The sequence below is a fragment of the Phoxinus phoxinus genome (assembly GCF_949152265.1).
Source record: "Phoxinus phoxinus genome assembly, chromosome: 14".
NCBI classification, from domain to species: Eukaryota; Metazoa; Chordata; class Actinopteri; order Cypriniformes; family Leuciscidae; genus Phoxinus; species Phoxinus phoxinus.
In genome coordinates, this window is record NC_136889.1 from 55191 (window position 1) to 69610 (window position 14420).

Genomic DNA, 14420 nt, shown 5'->3' on the forward strand with positions numbered 1-14420 from the left:
CGCGTTTCTCAGGAGCTGATGACCTCCTCCCTCCCCAGCTCCACCTCTCATCAGTCAGGAGGGCATTCTCATTCCCTTTGAATCAGACTCAATTCTCAAATAATGTATTACATTAAAATATTGAATTAATGATATCTGAACAGAACCAGACCGCCAATCCTAACTGTATGCTAATTGTCAATCATATTTGACGATAGTGGTCCTGACAGAAACACATTCTCACTCACTACAACAAATTTCGCACTGTGATGCAACTTATGTTTCAAAACGCTAAACACATGCAGGCAAAAGTTAAACACAACTACAACACAGTTGTCATCGTTTACACGCAAGGACTCAAAATCGTTCATGCTTATTTCTGAAGATGTGATCAAACCAACTGTACAAAATACAAGTCAGTTCAGAGCCAAAACTGACTCAAGATGTTGCACTGAAAGCTGATACCAACAATGAATGAAACAATACAAGAGGGAGAGGAGTAAGATTTATAAGTGGTGAACCAGGAGGATTCACCTTATTATTGTAAGTTATGATTACTATACTTTTTTACGTAATTCCACAATTTGTTTACTTTGTTACAATGTACTTTTTTTCTGTAACGTCATGCTCTGAATGTAGTGTCTATGTAATGAATGATCTTTGTGTTTATATTTTGACTGATGTGTGTATGTTCTGGAAGCATTGTTTGATTTTGAGCACAGATTAAATGGTTTTGAGGCGATTGTTTGACTTTGCCAGAAGAGTCAGATCTTCTCTGAATGTAGTTTGAAGATTTGGTTTTGTGTTTAAGGTTTTGAGAAAGTGAGTGATGTTTCAAGAAATGTGTTTTAGCAATTTAGAAAAACTGTAACTAAAATACGAAGCAATCCAAACGTTTTTTATCATTGCACTTGTACTCTACCAACAGTAGATGGTAATTAGTATTTGTGACATACGAGAAATGAAATGTAAAAATAGAATTTATATATAAACCGATGCTAGAAGATGCAGCACGTACACAATGTTCTGCATGAATCTGTCTTAAATATAGAATGAAAGAGTCATTAAACCCTAACCCTTGCTATAACCAAACAGGATTTCTGCAGTTCATTTGCAAAACTCATGCCAGTTGTACATGTCAACACACTTATTAAAGGTGTACTAACCTGATAAGATTGTTTAAGCAGATGCAGATGTGACGGAGGCCAGCTAGTGAGATCTGAGCAGGTAAAGCTCCCTTATCTCAGGAGGAGCACTCACAGGTTTGAGTCGCGCTCGGGAGTCCTTCAGAAACCAAACATCACTGTGTTGCTCGGAGACGCACAACGATTCTGCAGTGCATTTCATTGGCCAAAAAGAGCAAAAGAAATATTGTGAGTCTAAAATGTAAGTCACCTAATATTACAGTAATGTTGTATACATTTAACTGTTGTATCAAAAATGTGTGTGTGGGGACACAAATTTGTATAATGACATGCGTATTACACTGGTATTACAACTTAAACGTGGTTTATGAGGACATTTCATGAGTCCTCGTAATTCAAATAGCTTAAAAAAACATAAAAAAAACAATGTCAAAATGCAGAATGTTTCCTGTGATGGGCAGGTTTAGGGTTAGGGGCAGTGCAAGGGGAGAGAATATACAGTTTGTACAGTATAAAAACCATTACGCCTATGGAGAGTCCTCATAATGTGTGTGTGTGGCGACATGGTGGTCATGAAATCCACCATGTTGAGATCATGTGACCAGCCGATGCAGGTTAATATGAAGAAAAAATGTCACTTCTACTCTAGATTCTTTTACTCCAGATTACTTTTGAAAATTGGCATTGCAGCACTGTGAGTATTGCTGCTCTTGTGTTATAAACTGCTGGTGATGTTCCACATTTGTAAGAGGTTTTGATAAATGTGTCAGCTAAATAAATAAACAGACATGAATGCAAGAAAAAGAGAAAACCTTGTCGTGTTTACGGCAGCATTTACACAGGATTTCCGACCTGAATAAAGTCCAGTATATCTTTCTCAGTCCGAGGCTTAAAAGTGTAAAGCTCCGATGTTTTCCTTTAGCCGTGTTATATAAACAAAGCCCTAGTGAAATGACGTCTTATCCATTTAGTGTAGACCAGTGGGTTTGTCTAAAGCGTATTGAAACCTGGGGAGTTGATCGTTTTGGCTTCTTCTGATCTTTAGCCCTTCCCTGGTTCTTCAGCGAGTCTTTAATGGCCTGCGATGATACAGTGCCTGTCTGAAAACCCAAAGGGAAGCCGCTGCACCCGGAGCTAAACCTTTAACCTTCACTGCACAAAGAAATAACTCTCTCACCATTGTCAGACTGACAATCAATGAACGGCCCGACCAAGGACAGTCCTTAAAGCCGAGTCCTGCATCGCCAGACTTCTGACTAAATGTCAAACGGTCCCGTCTTGCTGCTTATTCTGAGAAACGCCTAGACAGGAGGATACCCTTAAAGCGGTCAAACACTTTGATGTTGTTTTACTTGCCATTTAGATTGTTCTAAAATAGAAAATGAATAAATGTAAATACGAACACAGAAAAATAGTTCAAGTGGCGGAACGGATCAGAAAAAAAATACTGATTATTTCAGAATAACCAAAGACTATTTTTAGCACTTTCTCTGCCAACCTGGTGTGTTGTAAACTACTTGGTTTTCATGGACTGATAAAAATCACTGATTGTTTTGGAGCATTACTCATGGAAGTTACATAAAGCCAACCAATCAGATGAGAATTTACTACATTCCAGATCATAAAAAAGATTGAATGTAAATCTACTACATTATATACTGCACGCTTAAATGCGTCAGCTAAAATGTGTCTGAAAACAGGTTGACCTGTTTGTATATTCTAACAATAATATAGGAAGCAAGTTCTCTGAAGAGACAGACGAGCATCAGACAGAAGAGCATCAGACAGAAGAGATGAACGAGCATCAGACAGAAGAGACGGACGAGTATCAGACAGAAGAGACGGACGAGCATCAGACAGAAGAGACGAACGAGCATCAGACAGAAGAGATGAACGAGCATCAGACAAAAGAGACGGACGAGCATCAGACAGAAGAGACGGACGAGCATCAGACAGACGAGCATCAGACAGAAGAGCATCAGACAGAAGAGACGGACGAGCATCAGACAGAAGAGACGGACGAGCATCAGACAAAAGAGACGGACGAGCATCAGACAGAAGAGCATCAGACAGAAGAGACGGACGAGCATCAGACAGAAGAGACGGACGAGCATCAGACAGAAGAGACGGACGAGCATCAGACAGAAGAGCATCAGACAGAAGAGATGAACGAGCATCAGACAGAAGAGACGAACGAGCATCAGACAGAAGAGACGGACGAGCATCAGACAGAAGAGACGGACGAGCATCAGAGAGAAGAGACGAACGAGCATCAGACAGAAGAGGCGGACGAGCATCAGACAGAAGAGACGAACGAGCATCAGACAGAAGAGACGAACGAGCATCAGACAGAAGAGACGGACGAGCATCAGACAGAAGAGACGGACGAGCATCAGACAGAAGAAACGAACGAGCATCAGACAGAAGAGCATCAGACAGAAGAGACGGACGAGCATCAGACAAAAGAGACGGACGAGCATCAGACAGAAGAGCATCAGACAAAAGAGACGGACGAGCATCAGACAGAAGAGCATCAGACAGAAGAGACGGACGAGCATCAGACAAAAGAGACGGACGAGCATCAGACAGAAGAGACGAACGAGCATCAGACAGAAGAGACGGACGAGGATCAGACAGAAGAGACGAACGAGCATCAGACAGAAGAGACAGACGAGTAACAGACAGAAGAGACGAACGAGCATCAGACAAAAGAGGCGGACGAGCATCAGACAGAAGAGACGGACGAGCATCAGACAGAAGAGACGGACGAGCATCAGACAGAAGAGACAGACGAGCATCAGACAGAAGAGACGGACGAGCATCAGACAGAAGAGACGAACGAGCATCAGACAGAAGAGACGAACGAGCATCAGACAGAAGAGACGGACGAGCATCAGACAGAAGAGACGAACGAGCATTGACAGAAGAGACGAACTAGCATCAGACAGAAGAGACGGACGAGCATCAGACAGAAGAGACGGACGAGCATCAGACAGAAGAGACGGACGAGCATCAGACAGAAGAGACGAACGAGCATCAGACAGAAGAGACAGACGAGCATCAGACAGAAGAGACAGACGAGCATCAGACAGAAGAGGCGGACGAGCATCAGACAGAAGAGACGAACGAGCATCAGACAGAAGAGACGAACGAGCATCAGACAGAAGATATGGACGAGCATCAGACAGAAGAGGCGGACGAGCATCAGACAGAAGAGACGGAAGAGCATCAGACAGAAGAGACGAACGAGCATCAGACAGAAGAGGCGGACGAGCATCAGACAGAAGAGACGAACGTCCATCAGACAGAAGAGACGGACGAGCATCAGACAGAAGAGACGAACGAGCATCAGACAGAAGAGACGAACGTCCATCAGACAGAAGAGACGGACGAGCATCAGACAGAAGAGACGAACGAGCATCAGACAGAAGAGGCGGACGAGCATCAGACAGAAGAGACGAACGTCCATCAGACAGAAGAGACGAACGAGCATCAGACAGAAGAGACGGACGAGCATCAGACAGAAGAGACGAACGAGCATCAGACAGAAGAGACGAACGAGCATCAGACAGAAGAGACGAACGTCCATCAGACAGAAGAGACGGACGAGCATCAGACAGAAGAGACGAACGAGCATCAGACAGAAGAGACGAACGTCCATCAGACAGAAGAGACGGACGAGCATCAGATAGAAGAGACGGACGAGCATCAGACAGAAGAGACGGACGAGCATCAGACAGAAGAGACGAACGTCCATCAGACAGAAGAGACGGACGAGCATCAGACAGAAGAGACGGACGAGCATCAGATAGAAGAGACGGACGAGCATCAGATAGAAGAGACGAACGAGCATCAGATAGAAGAGACGAATGAGCATCAGACAGAAGAGACGAACGAGCATCAGACAGAAGAGATGGACGAGCATCAGACAGAAGAGATGAACGAGCATCAGACAGAAGAGACGGACGACAGAAGAGACGAACGACAGAAGAGACAGACGAGCATCAGACAGAAGAGACGGACGACAGAAGAGACGAACGAGCATCAGACAAAAGAGACGGATGAGCATCAGACAGAAGAGACGAACGAGCATCAGACAGAAGAGACGGACGACAGAAGAGACGAACGACAGAAGAGACAGACGAGCATCAGACAGAAGAGACGGACGACAGAAGAGACGAACGAGCATCAGACAGAAGAGACGGACGACAGAAGAGACGAACGACAGAAGAGACAGACGAGCATCAGACAGAAGAGACGAACGAGCATCAGACAGAAGAGACGGACGACAGAAGAGACGAACGACAGAAGAGACAGACGAGCATCAGACAGATGACGCACGGCACAGGACATGTTTGGTTCTGAGTAATTGCTTTTGGCTGGAGTAATGGTTCAACACTGTTCGCTAAACCTAAATATAATACACTCAGGAAATGATAGTGAACTTTTATCTTTCTTTAATTTAGGCGGAAGAACAACTCTCCTGAGCGGTTTACCAGTGAAAGCGTATAAATAATACTTCCCACAATCAAAAGAATAATAAATAAAACGTGATGATCTTATTAAAAGAGATTCTCAGCACATCATCTGAGAGAGTGAGTTGAATGCAATGCTCAGGCTAACGACTCTTTTTAAAGCTCATCTTGGAAATATGTGAATACCATGAAAGACATGCAAATGAGTTGATGAATTATGAATACAGCATTATGTGGGTGGACTGTGTGACTAGAGTAACTAAAATTCTTTGACATAATTACACTAGCTGTCAGAATTACATCTCTTCTGTCTCTATGAAAGAGATGCTGGAAACATCACGGCCATCATCTTCATTTCAGTGTGTTGTGTAACGGATGGCAGGTAAAGATGAACTTTGCAGAATTACATTTTAAACTTTACAGTGCCGTATCCGAACACTTCTTGTTAGTGTTGTCAAAAATATACATTTTCACACACACACACACACACACACACACACACACACACACACACACACACACACACACACACACACACACACACACACACACACACACACACACACACACGCCTCCTCTCACTAACTCGTTCCATTTGCTCTGGTTAAATCTTTACAGGGCCTGAAAATTACCTAAAGAGTTCAAGCATATGAGTTATTTTAAATGATTGCTCAGGCCAGTATACAGCGCTTGACACTATCAATGCTCCGAGCGGGGCTGCCCTCTTGAAATACCGCCTATGTAAGTTTGGAGAAGACGCACCGTCTTTGGCCAGGTCATGTGACCTGGAGAATGCCTGGAGAACTAATCACTTTACGACCGTCACGTGACCACAAGCTCTGATATGCTCAAGGAGCTAACGCTTTTGCTACTATTTTTCCGCCTGCTCGACTCCTGGCCATGGCTGAGGCAAGGAAAAAGTTTAAAACTGCTTCTGAGGAGGCAAAAAAGAGAAAACGCGAGAGGGATCGTTCTCGAGGAAAAACAAGAGTCGATCTTGGAAAGACAGGTGAGTTTGATTAGGGTTGGAGATGAACTGTGCAGGACAGACAGGAGCAGGGTTGGGCACCCCTGGTCTATGCGACTCACCAGACATTATTTTCTGTTCACTTTTGTGCAATTCATTTATTAACCCCCTGGGGTCGGCAATCACGCCGGCGTGATTTGCGCGTTTTTTTTCACATAGCAGCTGAATAAACTTAAAATACTCCGTCATTTGTGGTCATACAGACTTAATAAAAATGAAAAAAGAATCTGTGAGATGTCTACTTTTGTATGTGTCCACTTACAATCAAAACAAAACGTTGTGCTTTTGTAAAATAAAGAAATTAAACAGGGTGTGCTTTCTGCCTCTCCGTCTCGTGAACTTTTTTTTCTTGAGCACGTCTCTAAACATTTAAAAAACTCAGCGAATACTTGTCACACATTTGTGAGCTCTATATATTTATAATCATTTAAGTGTGTAGTTTTAAATTATCTGATTCAAAACGAAAACAAATATTCTCTGTTTAAGTAATTTGTATAAAACCAACAAGATATTCAGTTTCTCTAACCCTTCCTCATTAGTTTTAATGTGACCACACCCACACGCGCAAAACATATAGAGATGCAAATCGTCCATGTGTCGCGCGAACGCCCCCATTACCTCAACAACAAAGCGGCAAACTTTATCAGTCCTCTTCAGTCGTCGAGTTTGGAAGACATGCTGTGAGATTATTGGGTTTACATCTGAAGAAGAAGATCGCGATTTGAAGACAAGAACGATTTTAAGGTAAGAAATACTCCTGAATTATATTAGTTAGTGTTATTGTTGCATAAACTTCATATTGCCATTGAACTGTTGCTCGATGCTTCAGTGAATGTCCCCTGCACGCGCTGTGAGAGTTTGAAAACGCAGTCGCGCGACGTGCGTTTGAAAAGCAAACCATGATTTTACTCCAATCTCATTTCATAACGTCATATCGATGTAAACATTTGAAGTAACATATGATAATCAATATGTTTTTCTCTAGTGTAGTGTTACTGAAGTGTTCCTTTTTAACTATGCCTGCTATACTGTTCTTATTATTTGATTCAGCCCTGCTGCAAAAAATACTTTCTTAGTTAGTATTTTTGTTTTGTTTCCAGTCCAAATATCTAAAAATTCTTAAACCAAGAAGTGTTTACTAGAGAAGTAAAATGACATAAGAAATTCTATTTTGTTTTAAGATAAAAAGAAAGTAATTTAAGTAATTTTTGCTTAAAACATTTGAATTAAGATTTTTTTTCTTGTTTTCTATTCGAATTCAGATTTTTTTGCTTACCCCATTGGCAGATAATTTTGCTCGTTTTAAGCAAAAATTACTTAAATTACTATATTTTTTATCTTAAAACAAAATAGAATTTCTTATGTCATTTTACTTCTCTAGTAAATGCTTCTTGATTTAATAATTTTTAGATATTTGGACTGGAAACAAAACAAAAATACTAAGTAAGAAAATCATTTTTTGCAGTGCAGGTATATGCCTACAAGGCACAACAAATATATATATATGTATGTATATATATATATATATATATATATATATATATATATATATATATATATATATATATATGTGTGTGTGTGTGTGTGTGTGTGTGTGTGTGTGTGTGTGTGTGTGTGTGTATTTTGTAAATTTAAAAAAAAAAATTCACCAGAAATCTAAAATGTATTCCCACAATCATGCAGCCCTGGTTTCTTCTTGATATCAGCATGCTCACAGCTTTTTTATATATATATATATTTTTTAGGTAGCTACCCCAGATAGCAGACGGATGTGGGCCACTTCAGGCAATGATGCGGCACTGCAGGCATTCTTATGGCCCGGACCAAATGTATCTGAGCCTAAAGTGGCCCACATGTAAAATGGCAAATATGGCCCAAATATTTAAAATCACATGTGGGCCTTTTTAGGCAAAGATGCGGCACTCGTGGCAATGTGTAATCTGAATGTGAGCCTAAAGTGGCCCATATGATAGATAATGATTATGGCCCAAATATCACAAACCAAATGTGGGCCACCTATGGCAAAAACGTGGCACAATCAACAATGACTACTCTGGATGTAAACCAAATATGGCCCACATATAATGCAGCAAATGTGGCCCAGTTATCTTAAAACATATCTGGGCCAGTTTTGGCAAAGATGTGGCACAGTGGCACTGGCTCATCTGGATATGAGCCAAAAGTGGCCCACATATAATGCTGCAAATGTGGCCCAGTTATCTTAAAACATATCTGGGCCAGTTTTGGCAAAGATGTGGCACAGTGGCACTGGCTCATCTGGATATGAGCCAAAAGTGGCCCACATATGATGCTGCAAATGTGGCCCAGTTATCTTAAACATATCTGGGCCAGTTTTGGCAAAGATGTGGCACAGTGGCACTGGCTCATCTGGATATGAGCCAAAAGTGGCCCACATATGATGCTGCAAATGTGGCCCAGTTATCTTAAAACATATTTGGGCCAGTTTTGGCAAAGATGTGGCACAGTGGCACTGGCTCATCTGAATATGAGCCAAAAGTGGCCCACATATAATGCAGCAAATGTGGCCCAGTTATCTTAAAACATATCTGGGCCAGTTTTGGCAAAGATGTGGCACAGTGGCACTGGCTCATCTGGATATGAGCCAAAAGTTGCCCACATATAATGCAGCAAATGTGGCCCAGTTATCTTAAAACATATCTGGGCCAGTTTTGGCAAAGATGTGTCACAGTGAGCACTGGCTCATCTGAATATGAGCCAAAAGTGGCCCACATATAATGCAGCAAATGTGGCCCAGTTATTTTAAAACATATCTGGGCCAGTTTTGGCAAAGATGTGGCACAGTGGCACTGGCTCATCTGGATGTGAGCCAAAAGTGGCCCACATATAATGCAGCAAATGTGGCCCAGTTATCTTAAAACATATCTGGGCCAGTTTTGGCAAAGATATGGCACAGTGAGCACTGGCTCATCTGGATGTGAGCCAAAAGTGGCCCACATATAATGCTGCAAATGTGGGCCAGTTATCTTAAAACATATCTGGGCCAGTTTTGGCAAAGATATGGCACAGTGAGCACTGGCTCATCTGGATGTGAGCCAAAAGTGGCCCACATATAATGCAGCAAATGTGGGCCAGTTATCTTAAAACATATCTGGGCCAGTTTTGGCAAAGATGTGGCACAGTGGCACTGGCTCATCTGGATATGAGCCAAAAGTGGCCCACATATAATGCTGCAAATGTGGCCCAGTTATCTTAAAACATATCTGGGCCAGTTTTGGCAAAGATGTGGCACAGTGGCACTGGCTCATCTGGATATGAGCCAAAAGTGGCCCACATATGATGCTGCAAATGTGGCCCAGTTATCTTAAAACATATCTGGGCCAGTTTTGGCAAAGATGTGGCACAGTGGCACTGGCTCATCTGGATGTGAGCCAAAAGTGGCCCACATATAATGCTGCAAATGTGGGCCAGTTATCTTAAAACATATCTGGGCCAGTTTTGGCAAAGATATGGCACAGTGAGCACTGGCTCATCTGGATGTGAGCCAAAAGTGGCCCACATATAATGCTGCAAATGTGGGCCAGTTATCTTAAAACATATCTGGGCCAGTTTTGGCAAAGATATGGCACAGTGAGCACTGGCTCATCTGGATGTGAGCCAAAAGTGGCCCACATATAATGCTGCAAATGTGGCCCAGTTATCTTAAAACATATCTGGGCCAGTTTGGGCAAAGATGTGGCACAGTGAGCACTGGCTCATCTGGATGTGAGCCAAAAGTGGCCCACATATAATGCTGCAAATGTGGGCCAGTTATCTTAAAACATATCTGGGCCAGTTTGGGCAAAGATGTGGCACAGTGAGCACTGGCTCATGTGGATGTGAACCAAAAGTGGCCCACAAATAATGCTGCAAATGTGGGCCAGTTATCTTAAAACATATCTGGGCCAGTTTTGGCAAAGATATGGCACAGTGAGCACTGGCTCATCTGGATGTGAGCCAAAAGTGGCCCACATATAATGCTGCAAATGTGGCCCAGTTATCTTAAAACATATCTGGGCCAGTTTTGGCAAATATGTGGCACAGTGAGCACTGGCTCATCTGGATGTGAGCCAAAAGTGGCCCACATATAATGCTGCAAATGTGGGCCAGTTATCTTAAAACATATCTGGGCCAGTTTTGGCAAAGATATGGCACAGTGAGCACTGGCTCATCTGGATATGAGCCAAAAGTGGCCCACATATAATGCTGCAAATGTGGCCCAGTTATCTTAAAACATATCTGGGCCAGTTTTGGCAAAGATGTGGCACAGTGAGCACTGGCTCATCTGGATGTGAGCCAAAAGTGGCCCACAAATAATGCTGCAAATGTGGCCCAGTTATCTTAAAACATATCTGGGCCAGTTTTGGCAAAGATATGGCACAGTGAGCACTGGCTCATCTGGATGTGAGCCAAAAGTGGCCCACATATAATGCTGCAAATGTGGGCCAGTTATCTTAAAACATATCTGGGCCAGTTTTGGCAAAGATGTGGCACAGTGGCACTGGCTCATCTGAATATGAGCCAAAAGTGGCCCACATATAATGCTGCAAATGTGGGCCAGTTATCTTAAAACATATCTGGGGTAGTTTTGGCAAAGATGTGGCACAGTGGCACTGGCTCATCTGGATGTGAGCCAAAAGTGGCCCACATATAATGCTGCAAATGTGGGCCAGTTATCTTAAAACATATCTGGGCCAGTTTTGGCAAAGATGTGGCACAGTGGCACTGGCTCATCTGGATGTGAGCCAAAAGTGGCCCACATATAATGCTGCAAATGTGGGCCAGTTATCTTAAAACATATCTGGGCCAGTTTTGGCAAAGATGTGGCACAGTGAGCACTGGCTCATCTGGATGTGAGCCAAAAGTGTCCCACATATAATGCTGCAAATGTGGCCCAGTTATCTTAAAACATATCTGGGCCAGTTTGGGCAAAGATGTGGCACAGTGAGCACTGGCTCATCTGGATGTGAGCCAAAAGTGGCCCACATATAATGCTGCAAATGTGGCCCAGTTATCTTAAAACATATCTGGGCCAGTTTTGGCAAATATGTGGCACAGTGAGCACTGGCTCATCTGGATGTGAGCCAAAAGTGGCCCACATATAATGCTGCAAATGTGGGCCAGTTATCTTAAAATATATCTGGGCCAGTTTTGGCAAAGATGTGGCACAGTGGCACTGGCTCATCTGGATATGAGCCAAAAGTGGCCCACATATGATGCTGCAAATGTGGCCCAGTTATCTTAAAACATATCTGGGCCAGTTTTGGCAAAGATGTGGCACAGTGGCACTGGCTCATCTGGATGTGAGCCAAAAGTGGCCCACATATAATGCTGCAAATGTGGGCCAGTTATCTTAAAACATATCTGGGCCAGTTTTGGCAAAGATATGGCACAGTGAGCACTGGCTCATCTGGATGTGAGCCAAAAGTGGCCCACATATAATGCTGCAAATGTGGGCCAGTTATCTTAAAACATATCTGGGCCAGTTTTGGCAAAGATATGGCACAGTGAGCACTGGCTCATCTGGATGTGAGCCAAAAGTGGCCCACATATAATGCTGCAAATGTGGCCCAGTTATCTTAAAACATATCTGGGCCAGTTTGGGCAAAGATGTGGCACAGTGAGCACTGGCTCATCTGGATGTGAGCCAAAAGTGGCCCACATATAATGCTGCAAATGTGGGCCAGTTATCTTAAAACATATCTGGGCCAGTTTGGGCAAAGATGTGGCACAGTGAGCACTGGCTCATGTGGATGTGAACCAAAAGTGGCCCACAAATAATGCTGCAAATGTGGGCCAGTTATCTTAAAACATATCTGGGCCAGTTTTGGCAAAGATATGGCACAGTGAGCACTGGCTCATCTGGATATGAGCCAAAAGTGGCCCACATATAATGCTGCAAATGTGGCCCAGTTATCTTAAAACATATCTGGGCCAGTTTTGGCAAAGATGTGGCACAGTGAGCACTGGCTCATCTGGATGTGAGCCAAAAGTGGCCCACATATAATGCTGCAAATGTGGCCCAGTTATCTTAAAACATATCTGGGCCAGTTTTGGCAAAGATGTGGCACAGTGAGCACTGGCTCATCTGTATGTGAGCCAAAAGTGGCCCACATATAATGCTGCAAATGTGGGCCAGTTATCTTAAAACATATCTGGGCCAGTTTTTGCAAAGATATGGCACAGTGAGCACTGGCTCATCTGGATGTGAGCTAAAAGTGGCCCACATATAATGCTGCAAATGTGGGCCAGTTATCTTAAAACATATCTGGGCCAGTTTTGGCAAAGATGTGGCACGGTGAGCACTGGCTCATTTGGATGTGTGCCAAAAGTGGCCCACATATAATGCTGCAAATGTGGGCCAGTTATCTTAAAACATATCTGGGCCAGTTTTGGCAAAGATATGGCACAGTGGCACTAGCTAGCTCATCTGGATGTGAGCCAAAAGTGGCCCACATATAATGCTGCAAATGTGGGCCAGTTATCTTAAAACATATCTGGGCCAGTTTTGGCAAAGATGTGGCACAGTGGCACTGGCTCATCTGGATGTGAGCCAAAAGTGGCACACATATAATGCTGCAAATGTGGGCCAGTTATCTTAAAACATATCTGGGCCAGTTTTGGCAAAGATATGGCACAGTGGCACTAGCTAGCTCATCTGAATATGAGCCAAAAGTGGCCCACATATAATGCTGCAAATGTGGGCCAGTTATCTTAAAACATATCTGGGGTAGTTTTGGCAAAGATATGGCACAGTGAGCACTGGCTCATCTGGATGTGAGCCAAAAGTGTCCCACATATAATGCTGCAAATGTGGCCCAGTTATCTTAAAACATATCTGGGCCAGTTTTGGCAAAGATGTGGCACAGTGGCACTGGCTCATCTGGATGTGAGCCAAAAGTGTCCCACATATAATGCTGCAAATGTGGCCCAGTTATCTTAAAACATATCTGGGCCAGTTTTGGCAAAGATGTGGCACAGTGAGCACTGGCTCATCTGGATGTGAGCCAAAAGTGTCCCACATATAATGCTGCAAATGTGGCCCAGTTATCTTAAAACATATCTGGGCCAGTTTGGGCAAAGATATGGCACAGTGAGCACTGGCTCATCTGGATGGGAACCAAAAGTGGTCCGTCCATTCATGGCTTGGATGCAACACTTCTGACAATGGCTAATTTAGCTTAAAAAGGAAAGAGTTTGAAACTGTAATGGCCTGAATATTTTTGAAACAACATTTTAACAATATTTTTAGTATGGATGCAGCAGACACTTAGGCTGGATGTACATGTACTTACATCTATGACATATATGCTATTGCTGACATATGTTTTGTAGGTAGAGTGTCTAGAAAAGTTTAAGTGTCTAGGTTCAAACTTATGAGTTTTTATGGTTTTGGGATGTGCAAGAAGATACTTTAGTTGCTGTTTGTGCAAAGCTTGGGGCACAATGATTTTGCCAAGTACATGTTCCTGTATCAAAATATTTTTTTCATCTTGGAACAACAGTCTGTCCATAAAAATAGTCCTAACCCTAAAAATAGTCCTAACCCTAAAAATAGTCCTAACCCTAACCCTAACCCTAACCCTAACCCTAAACCTACAATCAGAGGGAAATGATAATAACACTGATCTAGAAGCATGGTTACTTGTAAGCCTAAACTTGACATAACTGCAAACTTCAAATCTAATTGGTCGAGTTGAATGCTGTTCCAGGATCAGCAAAGATGTTGAGCCAGGAACATGTTGTTGCCTACTCGGTGAAACCTTGCTTATCTCT